General features: G+C 44.6%; 1 protein-coding gene across 4 annotated transcripts in view; it reads right to left on the minus strand.

Moving 5' to 3' along the window:
- The window catches only part of SEC24B (SEC24 homolog B, COPII coat complex component), a 667989-nt gene that overhangs the window by 247516 nt on the left and 403029 nt on the right, over nucleotides 1-17444 (minus strand). The gene's annotated exons all lie outside the window — the stretch shown is intronic.

A 17444-nucleotide genomic window follows, 5' to 3' on the forward strand; every position in this document is an offset into this window, starting at 1 on the left:
GTAATGTTTCTCAATTTCCATTTCCCTCATATTATTCAGTTATCCACCATGTTCAAAAATCTCCATTGACCGGTACAATAACAAAACTGATATTTTGTTCAGCTGACAGCCTACCAAGCGTTATAGATTAATTTTTATGTCTGGTGCTACTAAACTTGCTGGTTGGCTGTGTACACCAGTCGTTTATCCATTTAATAAAATACACCTGTTTTAATCAATGTAAATTGTTGCTGGTGCTCTGACAAGTTTAGCGGTACCCTATTACTGTACAGCCATTCTACCACTTGCTTTTGAAGGTCAGGTTGAAATTCTGAGTTATCTGTGAGAAGACAGGTAGACTGTAGCTTTATACTTTCTTATCACTATACCTCAATATCAGAACATGTTCGCAGCCACAAGAATAGAAAGACATTTGTGTTTTGTTTAAGTGAATTGCCTTCCCTCTATAAGGCAACCAGACAGCTTGCACTGTTTGGTAGGCTCGACTTAAAAAGTAAACAGTCTCCTCGTAGTGTTTTTTTTTTTAATTTACTTGCTTCATTGATCTGTTTTACCTGAAAATGCTTCCTGAGCAGTCTGGGGGCCCAACCTATCGAAAGTATTAGCATTTGTAGGCACCTTTGCATATTGGAATATTGTGTTCTTTATCAGCCATCGCCAAGATAAGAGAACATCCTGTACACATGCCTAATGACTTAGTCTTCTCTGAAATTTTGCACTTGGGGCAGATTTGAGGCAAAAGTGAAATACTTTAGATTGATAATGTCAACAGCCACTTCGAATCTCTAGTATTTCTTGATCATGGAGAGACCTCTGTCTTAAGTAGGTGAAAGTTACTTGAGGTTCCTGGGAGTGTAGCTCCACTGGCACTAGGAGAAACTACAGAAGGAGTTGTAGTGATGTGGAATAGTTCGTGCATGAGAAAGGCCTTTCAGTATGCTGTTTCGCCTTCAGCTGACATTAAAAGGCATAAAGTGGGCATAAAGCTTGCACACATCCAATCTCTCAGAAATGCTCAGTCTCACATGGCCCTCCATGCGTTTTCTAGTGCAGCTCTAGTCCCCGAGCTTTTGACCCAAAAGAGATTGGCTGCTGGCAGCTACAGAGCTCTGCAGTGAATTATGTTTTATTAGACAGTTTGTGTGTGCTAGAAGTCTCAAATGTTCAACAAAGAGGAGCTGCAATGTAACAGAAACAGTAGCTGTAATATGTGAGCTCTGCTTTCAAGAGAATATGAAAGGTGTTTGAGGAAAGCAGCTACTTGCATCGTAGGAAGAAGGCAGTTCTGTGATGAAGCCCTCCCAAATTCGCTCAATTCTAGAACATGGTAGATCATGATCAAAACTGCATCCTTTGCAAGTTGGATACAGAAATTACTGTGTCAATCATTTTTTTTTTTTTAATAGGAGGAGGGTGGGAGCACACTGCCTCACATCCTAGCATTCAGTTTGCTCCAAAGCATTAAGATAAATGTGATAGAGGTTCACGCTTACTTCAGTGGTAGTCTGTAATTTGTAATCCTTGTTGGTGCACCTAGTGCTATATAGCTCTAGAATAGTGCTCTATATCTCTAGACATGTGTTTCTGTATTTAGTCCTTCATCTATGAAGAGCAGCAGGATTTTCTCTTTCTGGGGTTGCTGAAAATGGTACGAGACATGAACCCCTGCCCATCCAACTGTACTGTTGTTAGGATCCCCAGTGCTGATTTTTTTGTCACAAGCAAACATTGATCATGCATCTGCATCATGAAATAGGCCTGTCTCACGGACTGCGGTCTTGTTGGACCAGGAGGGGTGCTCAAACTGCTACCCTAATAGTAGTGTACGGCTATTATCCTCACTAAGATTGACGCAGCATGAGCACAATAGTAGCAGCTTACTGGTAGTGATCATTAGTAGTGATAAGGACCTTTTTACCCTATATCACTGGAGTGAGACCTACAGGCTCACTCACCTTTTTAAAAGTTCCGCTGCTGTATGCTTAACTCATCCGTGGTCAACATTTGGCAAATGTGGAGTGTTCCACAGTGCTAGAGTAGTGACTGCATGATTGTATGTGTGCCTGGAAAGGACACAGTGTAGGACTAGAGCAGTACATGTGAGATTGGTGCATGTGCGGAGCATACGTATGCATGTAGGGAATACAGGACACGAAAGATGTAGTGATGTGCTGTGCATGTGCAATAAAAGCTTGTGCTAGCGGTATGTGTACTTGAGTGAGGTACAATACTTGAAAGGAAGTGTTGTGCAGCAGGCATTTGCCGAGTATGTGCTAATAGAACACATGTTTTAAAATAAGCACAACCTATTTGAATGTAAGAAAGCTTCAGTACTGGAGAGTATTCCCAGACAATGTGTGTGCTTAATGTATGTGTACATCCAAGAGTACAATGCATAGAAATTTGTGCTGGACATTAGGCTTGCTGTGGGTGTACACGGAGTATATATGCCTGCAAGGATGCATTGTATAAAGACCCTGGGTTCCATTTTGAGAAGCCCAGACCCGCCAGGTGAAGGCATGGATAGGAGATGAATCCTGTCCAGACATTTGTTGATTGATGCATTACTGTGAGCTGTGAGGCACACATTGGATGAAAGGGGGAAGTTCCTTTGCACTCCAAGAGATTGCTCTTTGGTTCAGTGATGGATAACAAGGAAGGGGCCTAGACACATCTCGGGAAGGGAGATGGGACTGATAAGGGAATCAGTATGGCTGGTAGCCTGATATTAATCTTTGGATACACGTCACTGTGGCTGACATCCAGCTGTGAAATCTGGTCACTCCCATGACTTGTGCTGTCAATCAGTCACTTTTGGAGTCATACGTGCTGTGCCAGACAACTTTCATAGGGAAATACAGAGAGAAGTGTCCTCATCAAAAAGAAGCACCACCCCAACATAAAACTTCAAAGACTCAGACCCTAAATAACATTTGGAAGAAGATTGAGAGAGGGGGTGAGTCCCCAAATATTGGTCATATACCAAGGAGCCGGATGGGTGTATGAGAAGGTGAAGCGCTCCAAGATTCTTCCTGTGAACAGGACTGGGGGAACAAGGCCTGCTAGTCTCCATGCAGGGTAAGGGCACATAACTTAGGGAAATCAAGACCATCTGCCATGGGGGCTGGAACAGTAGCACCTGGCTGCTTGCCAAGCCCAGAGGAGAGAGAGAGAGGGGGAGAGAGAGAGGGGGAGAGAGAGGGGGAGAGAGAGAGAGAGAGAGAGAGAGAGAGAGAGAGAGAGAGAGAGAGAGAGAGAGAGAGAGAGAGAGAGAGAGAGAGAGAGAGAGAGTGTGTGTGTGTGTGTGTGTGTGTGTGTGTGTGTGTGGGGGGGGGGGGGGGGGGTGAGGTCGAGGAGGGAGCCACACTGTGAGGACTCCCTGTGTGAGTATTTGCCTCTGCACTAATCGCCCACACCTGCCTTGTAGCATTGATCCCGTATGCCACAGAAGATCACCAGTGAATTTGTATGACCAGGGTCCCAGGACTTGTAAATGCCTAAATGGTGGCCCAGTGTGCCAGGAGGGGTTGCAGGGAACAAATCAAAGACTTTGGGCTGTCCCTCTGAGCTGGAGTGAAGATATGACTAGTGGGTCTAGCTGTACCAAAGGATCTTCCCTGACGATGACGCACCCTTGTGAGACTCCATTCTGGAGCTAAAGGGCTGAATTTCCCCTGCAGAGGACAACTTGACTTACTGCAAAAACTTGACTTACCGCACCTATGAGAGTTGGAAGGTGCTCAGCTCACTGCGAAGTGCTGCCCTGGATAGGGAGCCTTCACCCGCAAGACACTGCCATGTGTAGCCCTAGCAGCAGGACTTCTCCAAGAAGGATCTGGTCTCAAGTGTCTGTGCTAAGGGCACCTGCTGTAACGCCGAACACTTCCATTCTGCAGGGGCAGATAAGACTTGAACTAGGGCCTGTGAGCCCCAAGGGATTTGCTGCTGAAGGTGCTGCAGCACCACAGACACTTTAGACTAAATTCCTGAAGAGTCAAAAGGGAACTTTTAGGGAACTCTAAATAGTGTACATTCTCTGGATGAAGCCACCAATAAATGGGGGAAAACCCATACAAGTTGCACGAAGGAGGGAGAGACAGGTATTTGCCTGACAACTACCAGAGCCCTGAGCTCAAGGGGGATTGTGTTGTATTTCTTTGGATGTGTAGAGTTAGAAATAAAATGCTACTTTATCTGATAAAAGCAACTATTTGGCCGAAAATTGATTTATTGTTCGTACTGTTTGCACTTTGAGTTAGGAATGGTGTTTACTGACCTGTATCGACAATCTCAAAGTATTACAGAACAACTATTGTGCTGAAAGAATATCTTGAAATACTCATACTGAAACAGGATCACACCATAGCATAGCTAGACCAGTAGAGGGCACTCATAAACACTTAAATCCTCATCTTGGCAGAGGCATGTTTGCACAAAGAGGGATGTCACATTTTCAGCCACAATACATGTTCCACTTTGACAAGATGGCCAGGGGGAGGGGACTCATGAGACTAGAACACAAAAAAGCACTCAACACTATATATGTGTCTCTTAAAATAAAAACTTCTGTTGCAGATGTTTATTTTTTCCCCCTCCAGCAAAATGTTCCTGATGGAGAAACCCCTTCGTCTGAATGTATGTACATTTTGGCATGTGTCCCCTTTCTAGTGAGATCCTACAAATACTCCCACTCCAGACTTTCTTCCAAATACATTTAAAAAGGAGTGGATATTGCAGTATAAAACGTATGCTTCATTTTCAACTTCATGGATAATCTATGCATTTTACATTACTAACACTCCTTTCTCGCCACAAGACAAACTGCTGCTAATTCTGTCAATTAAAGAACTAGCAAGAAATTACAACTGTAAATGGAAATATGGAACATAAATTACATTTCAGAGCAAAAACGGATTGTTAATCCAAAATCTTTAGGACTACTAATATAACAATCCAAATTCTGGTTGTATACAACCACTGATTTTACCAGCAAGCATATTATTTTGTGATGCAAGCAATATGTTACAATTCAGAAAGGATAAAATAGTTGGTAGTACAATAGAAGAGTACAGATTTAAGTAAAAAGACAATTCTGAACACAATCCAATTTATAAGTGTATGCAAACCATGTTATTAAGCCATGGACGGGAATATTATTCATTTAGCATGTTAGCTACAACACTCTACAATAAGAACCAACACAATGAATGCTGTGCACGAAATCTGCAAATTATGTGAACAAAAAATCTTAACCATACATGAGCAATAACCAAACCCTCAAAAACTATAAATCTTTGCTTTACTGTTAATAACTGAAGTGTGATTCAAATATCAAGTTTAGGTGTCCTGCAATATTGTAATTTTATTTATATAGGCTCACTACCCCTGATGAGGCATCAAAGCGCTTTTCGGCGAGTAACATGCTACTCTGGAACGCAAAATGATTAGTGGTGGATTAGTACAGAGGAATAAGAGTATACTATTAATACAGGGAGGTATGATTTAATTTGAGCAGAGGACATGTGAGTCTGTCAGCTGTCTTGATTAGAATAATGGAGGGGTAGAGGAGGGAAGAATCCCGAAGTGTTAATTGGGAGATCTTAGTAGTAAGATGAGGTTTGGGATGAGTCAAAGGAGATATGGAGGAGGGAAGAGTCTGTAGAATGGGACTCGGAGATCATGGTAGTAAAATGGGGTTTGGAATGAGTTAAAGGAGAGTGAAATGAGGGGGAATTTAGTAGTGTTGTTTGGGAGATCATAGAAGACTGAGGTTTGGGGTGAGCCAGGATGGGTAGAGGAGAGAAGAATATAGGAAGGGTTATTTTGGGACTCACAGTAATAGTATGGGTTTGGGATGAGTCAGAGTGGAGAAAGAGGATATAAGACTGATAGAGGTATAGGGTGATGGTGAGACATAGTAAAGCTTTCAAGAGAGTAGTTTTTTCCACTTGTACAGTAGGACTAAAGTAATAAATACATGATACATGCTTACACAGTAAGGTAATATATGTCTAAGGAATATAATATATTGAGATTTAAGGTGTATAAACAGCCTTTCAAGAGTTGCACTATTTGAAGTTAATTTGTGTACTTTTACAACATTTTATCTTGCCTCAATATATTGTGCTGAGAAGTTTGATACCAAACTTCACAGTTTTCAGTGTAGCCATTATGGTGCTGTGGAGTTCGTGTTTGACAGACTCCCAGACCATATACTCTTATGGCTACCCTGCACTTACAATGTCTAAGGTTTTGCTTAGACACTGTAGGGGCATAGTGCTCATGCACCTTTGCCCTCACCTGTGGTATAGTGCACCCTGCCTTAGGGCTGTAAGGCCTGCTAGAGGGGTGACTTACCTATGCCACAGGCAGTGTGAGGTTGGCATGGCACCCTGAAGGGAGTGCCATGTCGACTTAGTCATTTTCTCCCCACCAGCACACACAAGCTGGCAGGCAGTGTGTCTGTGCTGAGTGAGGGGTCCCTAGGGTGGCATAAGACATGCTGCATCCCTTAGAGACCTTCCCTGGCATCAGGGCCCTTGGTATCAGGGGTACCAGTTACAAGGGACTTACCTGGGTGCCAGGGTTGTGCCAATTGTGGAGACAAAGGTACAGTTTAGGGAAAGAACACTGGTGCTGGGGCCTGGTTATCAGGTCTTAGCACACTTTCAAATCATAACTTGGCATCAGCAAAGGCAAAAAGTCATGGGGTAACCATGCCAAGGAGGCATTTCCTTACACCCTTGAAGTGAGTTTTAAAGGTCTCAACGATGCTCCTCTGAATGTGGACATCCCTGCCAGCAGAGTCCCGGAGGGGAAGCACTAGTTAACAAGGGGATTCCCTGCTAAGAGGTCACCCTCTCTGTGAAGGAGCTGGCTGTACCTTCTAAGAGTGTATTTTCCCAACTGGTCCCACACCTCCTCAACATGATGCAGGGCAAACATCTCCGCTCGGAGCCCCAAGGTGTCAGCTTGTACCTGCTGCTGCACACATGCCAATTCACACCCCACAAGAAAGCCCCACACTACGACCCTGAATCACAGCATTCATCGCCACCAACTCAGCCGCTTGATGTAATTCAGAGGACCAATTCAAGTCAAAGTAATACAAGAATGCCCCCGCGATGGCTTCCCAACCCTCCACGTCCTGAAGGATCTCGCAGGCCAGTTTCCAACCTAGAAATGAGCAGAGTGTACTCCCCCAGCCTCACACACAAAGTACTGCTGCGTGATCTGAAAAAAACAGAGACAAGTGGGCCATGGAGCATACATTTCCCTCCAATCAATCCAAAATCGGAATGCGGTCCAATTGACTGTGTGTGGTGTGGGTAGGGGAAAAGCAGATTAATTCCTTTGCGTCGGGATGAGTGCTCCTTGTAATACCACAAAGTCCAAAATTAGCCACTGCCTCCCGCAGAGAGAGCGTCCTGGGTTTAGTGATCAGTCGAGGCAGGTGTCTGTCCAGACCCCCATCCAAGACACAGGTAAAATCACTCGCCCAGAGGAGTGATCCCTCTGTGGCCAGAGTAAGGAACTCCTAGACCTTGGGGAAAAATTGGGTGTCATCAATGTTAGGTGCATATGAGTTCATGACGGCTATGACAAACCCATCAAATCTTCCCTGCAGTAAGAAGAATCCCTCAACATCAGCCTCCCTGTAAGTCAGAGCAAAAGGAACCCTAGGCGTTATCCAAATAAGTACCCCTCTGGCGTACGTAGAATAATGAGAGAAGTACAGCTGCCCCTTCCAGCGCTTGACCAATTCTACGACCTCTTGAGTCTGTGAGGTGAGATTCCTGTAGGCATGGAATCTGCACCACATTCCATAACACAGGAAGGACATTACCCTATATCTTTTAGTTTTGTTACCCAGATCCCTCACACTCCAGGATATCAATTTGTAGACTTCAGGGCCAGCCATTCACAAAGTAAATGTAAGTGTGAATCATGAAACTTCCCTGCACATTAATGGCAAAAACCAACAAATCAACCCTAAAAACAGTTTGTAACACCCCCTACCCCAGAAAGGTATACCAAAATAATACTTGCATACTAGTCGAATCAAAACAATGTGTCAGGACATACATTACTACAGCCAGAATCCCCAACTGACACCAACTAACGTCAATCGTAAAAGAAAAAGAAACAAACGAAGATTAAGGAGGAAAGAAACGGGGGAAAGGAATGGACAGAAGTCCTACTACCACAGACCCCTTCCTGCCCCAAGCCAAACAGGCAAAATCAGGAGTATGCAAGCCCCTTCTCCCCACCCAACTCCAGTGTACCACCCTACTCTGAGAACAAGTCAGTAGGCAGTTGCATAACCAGTTGCACACATTGAGGGAAACAGACCAATCAGAGGGAAGGCAACCAGTTCAAATAAAAAATGCTAAACCATCCAGGTTAACACTCTGGTGGGAAATAAAGAAAGAAATGACAAAGAAAAAGGAGAATGAAAGTGAAGAAGCTGCCCCATATCATGATATCTCAGTTTTGGGTACCACATCAGATGTCTGTGGGAGAGAGCCAAGGACATTCCTCTCCACAGGGGTTGCAGAGTCTCTGAGACCAGGGACGGATCTTCTGTGGCAGAGTCTATGGTGCCATCCTGATGAACCTCACTGCAGCCAAGCCCCCGTGGTTCCTGCCGATGGGAATCTCCACCCAGACGATGCCACTGAGGCCCTTCTGGTGTGATCTTGAAAGGGATTGGCGATGCTGAGTGGACGTGCAGGGAGTCAGAGAGCTAAGTCCAGCCAAAACCAAACCTCCTCCGGATGCTCAAAAAAGTGTGATTTCCCATCAGCCAGTACCCTAATCTTTGCAGGATATAGCAACATAAATCTTAGATTAATTTCGCTTAGCTTCTTTTTCAGAGGAATGAAGGACTTGTGGTGCTATTCCACTTTGTGCATGTAGTCTGAGTATACAGCTGTGTGATTCTCAAATTGTGGGACAGAGAGCTCCCTAGCGGCCCTCAGGATGGCAGCCCTATCCCAATAGTTCAGGATTCTAGCGCTGACTACCTAGGTGGGGCCCCCAGCCATGGAAAAGGCGCCAGCGCAGCATGCGCCGTCTCCACCACAAAGAAATCAGAAAGGCCCCTAAAGCGCAGAATGCTCCGCACCCAATCCTTCAGCAAAGTCTCCGACGAATGGCCCTCCGCCCAGGAGCCTTATGTTGTTGCAGCGCAAACGCCCAATGGCATCCTCAACACAGTCTTCCAGGTAGATCGTGAACACTGACATTTGTGTTACCTGTTGTTTTAGTTGTCACACCTCCAACTGCTGTGCAGTAATGTTGGACTCAGCGTTCTCAACTTTGTAGGCCAGGGGAGGGCCGCCATAAAAGGAGCTGTGGTAAACACTGTGCTGATCGGGCTGGAGCTCTGTGTTGCTAAGTAAGGCAAACCCTTTATGTCAGGAGGAGCTGCGGCAATGTGAACTTTGGTGAAAACTGTGCAGATCGGGCTGGAGCCCGTGTGCAGCCATGGATCAGCAACCACTTACGCTACGAGGGGCTGTCGTGCCGAGAGGGTCAGTGCCTATGTACAGTGTCAAAGGAACTAGTCAGAAGTGTGTAAAGATACAGAGCATAGTCAGATGAGTAAGGCTGCCGTGGGAACCCCCACACATATACCCGAAGACGTGAGATCATCACCCCTGGCAACTGCTCATTGTCTTCCCTCTGTTGTGGGAGGGATCAAACGACTTACCTGCAACAAGGAGTTGCAAGGAATCTCCAGTTGCTGCAGAAGCCCGACCGTTTGGGAGGAGATCGGGAATCGAGTGCAGCCTGTCTGGACTGTGTGCAGTGAACTCATCTAGGTCAGCTGCTCCTGCTGCGGTGCCTGCAGAAGGGGTGTGCTCCAGACCCTCTGAGCCTGCAGGTGCGGATAAGACATCATTTGAGTCAGTCAACCTGGGGGGGAACTTGCTGGCTAAATAGCACATAAGTCCTGGAATGCTTTATATTTAAGAACAGTCAGAGTGGACTCTAGAGACTGGATGTTGCCAATAGTGAATGAGGAATAACCTCAATGCTATAGAGAGGAGAAAATGGGGACAGGAAACCACTATGGAAACACTAGAGCCCCTACCTCAGGAGAATTGTGTAGATGTTTCTGAATAATGGTAGAAATATAATACTCCTCTTTTTTTCTTCATAAAAGTGAATATTTGGCTGGATAATGAATTATTGCTCTGCTGTGCGCACTATGGGTTGTGAGCCTGTGTTCACTACCCTACACGTCCCCCCCCCCCCCCCCCCCCCCCCCCCCCCCACAATTTCCCTGGGCAGCCTTGGACTGCCTGACACCTTTACTACTGAGAGTAAAGTGCAAAATGGGGACTTGGGCCAGTCGTTTAGGATCCATAGTAGGTCGAGCTCCAGGACATCAGGAATAAAAGGCCTCAACCACCCACGGTTGGGCCCAGTTATCTTTGCATGCCCAATGGCCCTCTGAAAGGGGTTCTGACAGGTTGTTTAAGACTTCTTCATTGGTGGCTATGGAGACAATGTCCTCTTTGCTTTTTCTGAATGTCTCTCTGCAGCCTCCCTGACTTCATGCTTTGTAGCAGAGGGCAGTGACTGACCAGATGTCTGATCCTTAGAGGGAGGTAGAAAGGGTCTCATAGCCTGACTGAGTCTTAGATTTAGACTTCTCCGAAAAGGTCGTCTTTGACTTACCTTGTACTCCTAAGGTAGAAGCCGCCACATTCTCCTCCAAAATATCCAGTGCTAGTCTTTGCTCCCCATCTTTGAGAGTCTTTGTAGAAAAAGTCCTAAAAATGCCACATTCTGCCGGATTTTGACCTGGATGTAGGCACTAGAGACATTTGTATGTGTATTATTCACTTACATCTTTCTTTTTCCAGAGGCCTTGCAGGCTTTGATGAGTGATTTCTTCTCCACAATTTGACACAGTTTGTTTTCAATATCCTAATCCAGTATTGTCTTCTTAATACTTTTACACAAGATGAGAGAGAGAACTCTCTCGAGGGTTCTCACACTGAACGTAGTCTCAAAAATCTGTCAGTTGGTAGCATCTAAGAAGGGAGCAGCTGAGCGTGCTGATCTCTGACTGGCTGGAGTTTGGGCTGTTGACAATGATGTAAATAGGATGTGAATGGTCTACGTAAAGATCAATGTTATTGAGTGTAAATGTACAATACTGTTAATCTTGTTTATGGTCCCAGCCTAACGATGGGGAATAATTCAAGAATGTGAATCTATGAAAGTTGCAGTGCTGGTGAAAGTAAGTTCCACAACCAGGGATCCCTGTCTTGAAAACCTGCATGTGAAGTCAGGCAATTGTTTGTTTTTTGCTATAACACATAAATCAATCTCCAATACATGTTATGATTTTGGATGGAGCTGATGACATCTACTTACTATGGCAATCACTTGTGCTTCTTCCAAACTACTATCCTTAATGTGTCTGCAATGTGGGTGTGCTTTATAATGTAAGAGTCATATTGGATGTTCAAGTAACTTTTGGACTCTGGGTAATTCCAAATATTTGGAGGCAGATGTTTCCTGATCAAAGGCAAACTTTATGGATTTTAGAATCAATAGGACTGTTCATAGAACTGCATAGTCACACGCAATCCTAAAAACAACGCATCCAGAATGCCCATCAAGAGATGAAAATACTATTACCAGTCAAAACTACATCAAAGTCCACGCACAGACTGGTGTCTGTCCCAGTTTTTACAGGCACTGGGACTGGATGATCTCTGGTGGGAGGAACATCTGTGGATATGCCAGTACTCCTTTGCGGCCAACAGGATGTGCTTGGGTCGTTTTAAATACACTACATTTTTACAACTGGCCATTTCGTAGCACTCACCCATAGTTACACAACCGCCCCAATGTCAAAGGGAGAATGGAAGCTCGATCCCTGGGACTTGCTTAATAGAAATATCAGTAGGTTGATCACAGAGACCATAACCAACTACTTTCAGGAGAACTGGGGTACTGTGGACTTTGCAGTGGTTCTCTGGGAAGCCTACGAGATGATCGCAAGTGAGCAACATATTGCACAGACATCAAAGAAGAAAGGGGAGAGAGATAGGGAGACTGAGGAGACATAATTCACCCTGATGCAATGGGAGTGGGACTATGTGGTGCTCCCCTCGTGGGAACTGGCACACAAAATAGAGGAACTCAGAGAGGGCCTGAAGACCCATGTCCAACAAGAGTGCCAAAGTTTAGGCACAGCAGGGGCAACTACATGAGATGGGTAAGAAAGCAGGAAAACTCCTGGCCTGGATATCAAAAAGAGAGGTGGGACAGCGTGGCATGCAGGTGGTCAGGGTGGAATCCGGAGACTTAGTTGAAATCCTAGATAAGGCCTCATAATCCTTTGCTTCTTACCTGGAGGATCTTTACCGAGCCCGACTGATGGGAAGAGGCCGGAGACATAGAAAGATGTATTGATCTTGGCTGGATGCAGAGATAAAAGAAGCTAAAATATCTGACATGCTATCTCAAATGAAGGGGAGTAAAACCCTTAGTACTAACGGCTTTCACACTGAATTTCTTTTATATGCACCCGATCCCGCTTTGCGGGTCCACAGAAATGTTCTATAGTGCAAAGCAGGATGGCTCCCTCCGACAGGACGTGAGGCGGGCAACAATTATACTGATCCACAAGACAAGGAAGCCTAGTGACGAACAAGCCTCTTATAGGCTGATATCTCTGTTGAATGTAGCGACTAAAGGGCTTATTTACAAGCCCCATGATACAGGGCGGCGCAGCAAGTGCTTTGCTGCGCCACCCTGCACCACTGGGAAAGAGCAGAAATGCACCGTATCTACAAGATACCGCACATTTCTGTCCTCTCCCCCTATGCTGGTTCACAATGGGCAACCTAGCCCCAACACAGACACCATGGTGCAAGGATGCCTGCATTGTGGGGGTGATTGTTTTTGTGGAGGAAGGGACACCTTCACTTCCTGTTGCGTCACTTCTATGCCACCTCTAAGGTGGCGTAGGAATCTGACGCATTCGCAGACTTGTAAATCTGGGAATGCATCAGATTCCTTACCGTTCCATGGGTGTGGCGTGGGAACCCATGAAACGCCTCTTTCACACAGTTTTCTGTATGAAAAGGACTCATATTTGCAAGGCCATGAAAAGCCACGATAGGTGGCTTTGCGTGGCCTTGTAAATATGAGATGGCAAACAGCGCCATGGAGCGTCCAAAGAAAATTACGCTCCGGGGTCCCAGTGTGCCGCCAGAGTCTCGTAAATGATGCCCTAAGATTCTCAACAAAGGCCTTGGACAATTGCTTACTACAGGAGATTGACTCCTTGGTGGATCTGGACCAGCTGGGCTTTATGCCCTGTAGATCGACGCTGCACAACCTGAGACAACTAGCTGGGTACTTGGTGCACAGAGATGGTCAGCCAAACTGGGAAATCTGCTGGCCTTGGACTCTGAAAAGGCATTTAAGTCATTGGAATGGCAAATATGTGGACGATCCTATAAATGATGGGATTCAGCCAGAGGTACTTGTCTTGGGTAAGGCTGCTATACACCGACCTAAGAGAGAGGATGGAGGTTAAGGGTGTGTTTTTGAGTTTTGACTGGGTAAAGGCACCTGGTAGGGATGCCTATTCTTCCTCCTGCTCTTTGCGGTGGAGAGCAAGCACTGAGCAATGTGGTAAACAAAAGACATGCTCCTGCATGGGGTGCAGTTGGATTCAGAATGGGAGGATGTAATCTCCCACAGCGCGTCTGATATCCTGCTGTATCCGGTGACCCAGAGAGCTCTGTGCTGAGAGTCCGGCAAATCTTAGAAATCTATGGGTCCCCTTCAGGGATTCGTATCAACCGGCAAAAGTCGATGGCGTACCCTCTCTCCCAGAAAGACCCAGGACCGCAAAGGGAAGGCCCTCTGAGATGTGGGCCGCACAGACTTAGGTATCGGTCAAATTTGTGACAACAAACAAGGAGACTTTCCTTAGGCAAAACCTTACTCGAATCCTCGAGAACTACAAAACAGATGTGGGCTGCTGGCAGAAACTCTCACTACTGGGAAAGGCCCCACATCTGTTTTGTAGTTCGAGTGAGGTTATATATGTGTGTGTGTGTATATATATATATATATATATATATATATATATATATATATATATATATATATATATATATATATATATTTATATATTTATATATATTTAATTAATAGAGGGCTGCCCTTCCTAGTAGTGACAGTGAGTGCTTCTACCAGCAGCCCACATCTGTTATGTAGTTCACGAGGATTCGAGTAAGATTTTATCTAACATCGGTTCGTGGCATGTTCCGCTGCAGATTCACATGCTATGCACAGGTCCTGCTATCTAGTGTTGGGCTCGGAGTGTTACAAGTTGTTTTTCTTCGAAGAAGTCTTTTCGAGTCACGGGATCGAGTGACTCCTCCTCTTCGGCTCCAATGAGCATGGGCATCGGCTCCATCTTAGATTGTTTTCCCGCAGATGGTAAGGTAGGAGTGATAGAGTGTAAATACAGAGCTGTCCATCCAAATGGAACAGAGATATATGTACAAATTTAAGTGCAACTTAAACGGCTACAGGCTCCCGGGGAAGAGGGAGGGAGCATGTCAATCTGCAGCAGAACATGCCACGAACAGATGTACACTGGGTAAGTGACATTTTCAGTTCTATGGCATGTGTAGCTGCAGATACACATGCTGTGCATAGACTACAAAGCAGTTTTCCTCCCATAAGCGGTGGTTAGCCTGTAGGAGTTGAAGTTGTTTGAAATAGTGTTCTTAGTACAGCCTGTCCTACTGTGGCTTGTTGTGTTGCTAACACATCTACACAGTAATGCTTGGTAAATGTATGGGGTGTTGACCAAGTGGCTGATTTACAGATTTCTGTCATTGGTATATTTCCTAGAAATGCCATTGTTGCTCATTTCTTCCTGGTGGAGTGTGCTTTTGGTGTTACTAATAGCTGTCTTTTAGCTTTTAGGTAACATGTTTGGATGCACCTTACTATCCATTTGGCTAGTCCTTGTTTTGAGATAGGATAACCAGTATGGGGTTTTTGGAATGCAACAAATAACTGTTTAGTTTTTCTAAATGATTTTGTTCTGTCAATGTAATACATTAAAGCTCTTTTAATGTCTAATGTATGGAGCGCTCTTTCTGCTACTGAGTTTGGCTTTGGGAAGAAGACTGGAAGTTCCACTGTTTGATTTATATGAAACAGTGAGATGACTTTAGGTAGGTATTTTGGGTTTGTGCGAAGTACAACTTTATGTTTGTGTACTTGGATAAAGGGTTGTTCAATAGTGAATGGTTGTATTTCACTAACTCTTCGTAATGAAGTGATTGCAACGAGGAATGCTACTTTCCACATTAGATATTGAATCTGACATGAGTGCATGGGTTCAAACGGTGGACCCATGAGCAGTGCGAGTACAATATTGAGATTCCATGAAGGCACTGGTGGTGTTCTTAGAGGTATGATATGTTTTAGCCCTTCCATGAAGGCTTTGATGACAGGGGCTCTAAATAGAGACTTGTTTTGTATATTTTGTAAATAGATTGAAATAGCTGTGAGATGTATTTTAATGGATGAAAAAGCTAAATCTGCTTTTTGTAGCTTAAGTAAGTAACCTACAATGTCTTGTATGGATGCAGAAAGAGGTGTTATGTGTTTAGATTGGCAGTAAAAGACAAACCTTTTCCATTTGTTTGCATAGCACTGCCTGGTAGTGGGTTTTCTTGCTTGTTTAATTACTTCCATACATTCTGGTGGAAGATGTAGATATCCAAACTCTAAGACTTCAGGAGCCAGATTGCTAGATTGGGTATTGCTGGATTTGGGTGCCTGATCAGTTGTTTGTTTTGTGTCAACAGATCCGGCCTGTTTGGTAGCTTGATGTGTGGTACTAGTGATCAGTCTAACAATGTTGTGTACTATGGTTGATGTGCCCACATTGACGCTATAAGTATGAGTTTGAGTTTATTTTGACGCAGTTTGTTGACCAGAAATGGAATGAGTGGGAGAGGGGGAAAAGCGTAAGCAAATATCCCTGACCAGTTGATCCATAGAACATTGCCCTTTAATAGAGGGTGTGGGAACCTGAAAGTGAAGTTTTGGCATTTTGCATTCTGGCTGGTGGTGAATAGGTCTATGTCTGGTGTTCCCCATTGGCGAAAGTACTTGTAAATTTCCCACTTGTGTGTTTGCTTATGATCCCAGCTGAGAGCATCTGCTAATTGATTGTGAATCCCTGGAATGTGCTGTGCTACAGGGTGAATGTTGTTGTGAATTTCCCAATGCCAAATCTTTTGTGCTAGGAGACAAAGTTGTGATGAGTGGGTTCCTCCCTGTTTGTTTAGGTGGTACATTGTAGCCATATTGTCTGTTTTGGTGAGAATGTGTTTGTGAACGAGAAGAGGTTGAAAGGCTTTGTGTGATAGGAATACAGCTACCAATTCTAAGTGGTTTATGTGAAGTTGTTTGTGTTTGTTGTTCCATTGTCCCTGAATGTTGTGATTGTTGAGGTGTGCTCCCCATCCAATCATTGATGCATCTGCTGTAAGTGTGGCTTGAGGCACAGGGTCTTGAAATGGCCGCCCTTTGTTTAAATTTGTGGAATTCCACCACTGAAGCGAGATGTGTGTTTGGCGGTCTATCAACACTAGATCTTGAAGATGACCATGAGCCTGTGACCATTGTTTTGCAAGGCACTGTTGTAAGGGCCGCCTGTTTAGTCTTGCATTGGGGACAATGGCGATGCATGATGCCATCATGCCCAACAGTTTCATGACAAATTTGACTGTGTACTGTTGGTTTGGCTGGATTCATGGTAATATATTGTGGAATGATTGAACCCTTTGTGGACTTGTGCTTGCAAGTGCTGTTTGGGTATTTAATGTGGCTCCTAAATACTGTTGAACCTCCGATGGTTGTAAGTGAGATTTTTGGTAGTTTATTGAGAACCCTAGTGTGTGTAGGGTCTGTATTACATAACGTGTATGGTGTTGACACTGTGTTTGACTGTTGGATTTTATTAGCCAGTCATCGAGATATGGAAAGAGATGGATATGTTGCCTTCTTATGTAGGCTGCGACTACGGCAAGGCATTTTGTAAATAGTCTGGGAGCTGTTGTTACCCTGAAATGCAACACCTTGAACTGGTATTGTTTTCCTTGTATTACAAACCTGAGATATTTTCTGTGCGCTGGATGGATGGATATGTGAAAACACGCATCTTTGAGATCCAGTGTTGCCATAAAATCTTGTTGTTGGAACAGTGGGACTACATCCTGTAGTGTTACCATGTGAAAGTGTTCTGATAGGATGTAAAGATTGAGAGTTCTGAAATCTAGTATTGGTCTCAATGTTCCGTCTTTTTGGGGAATGAGGAAATACAGGGAGTAAACCCCTGTTCCTATTTGATGATGTGGTACAAGCTCTAT

This window comes from Pleurodeles waltl, chromosome 1_2, assembly GCF_031143425.1.
Source record: "Pleurodeles waltl isolate 20211129_DDA chromosome 1_2, aPleWal1.hap1.20221129, whole genome shotgun sequence".
NCBI classification, from domain to species: Eukaryota; Metazoa; Chordata; class Amphibia; order Caudata; family Salamandridae; genus Pleurodeles; species Pleurodeles waltl.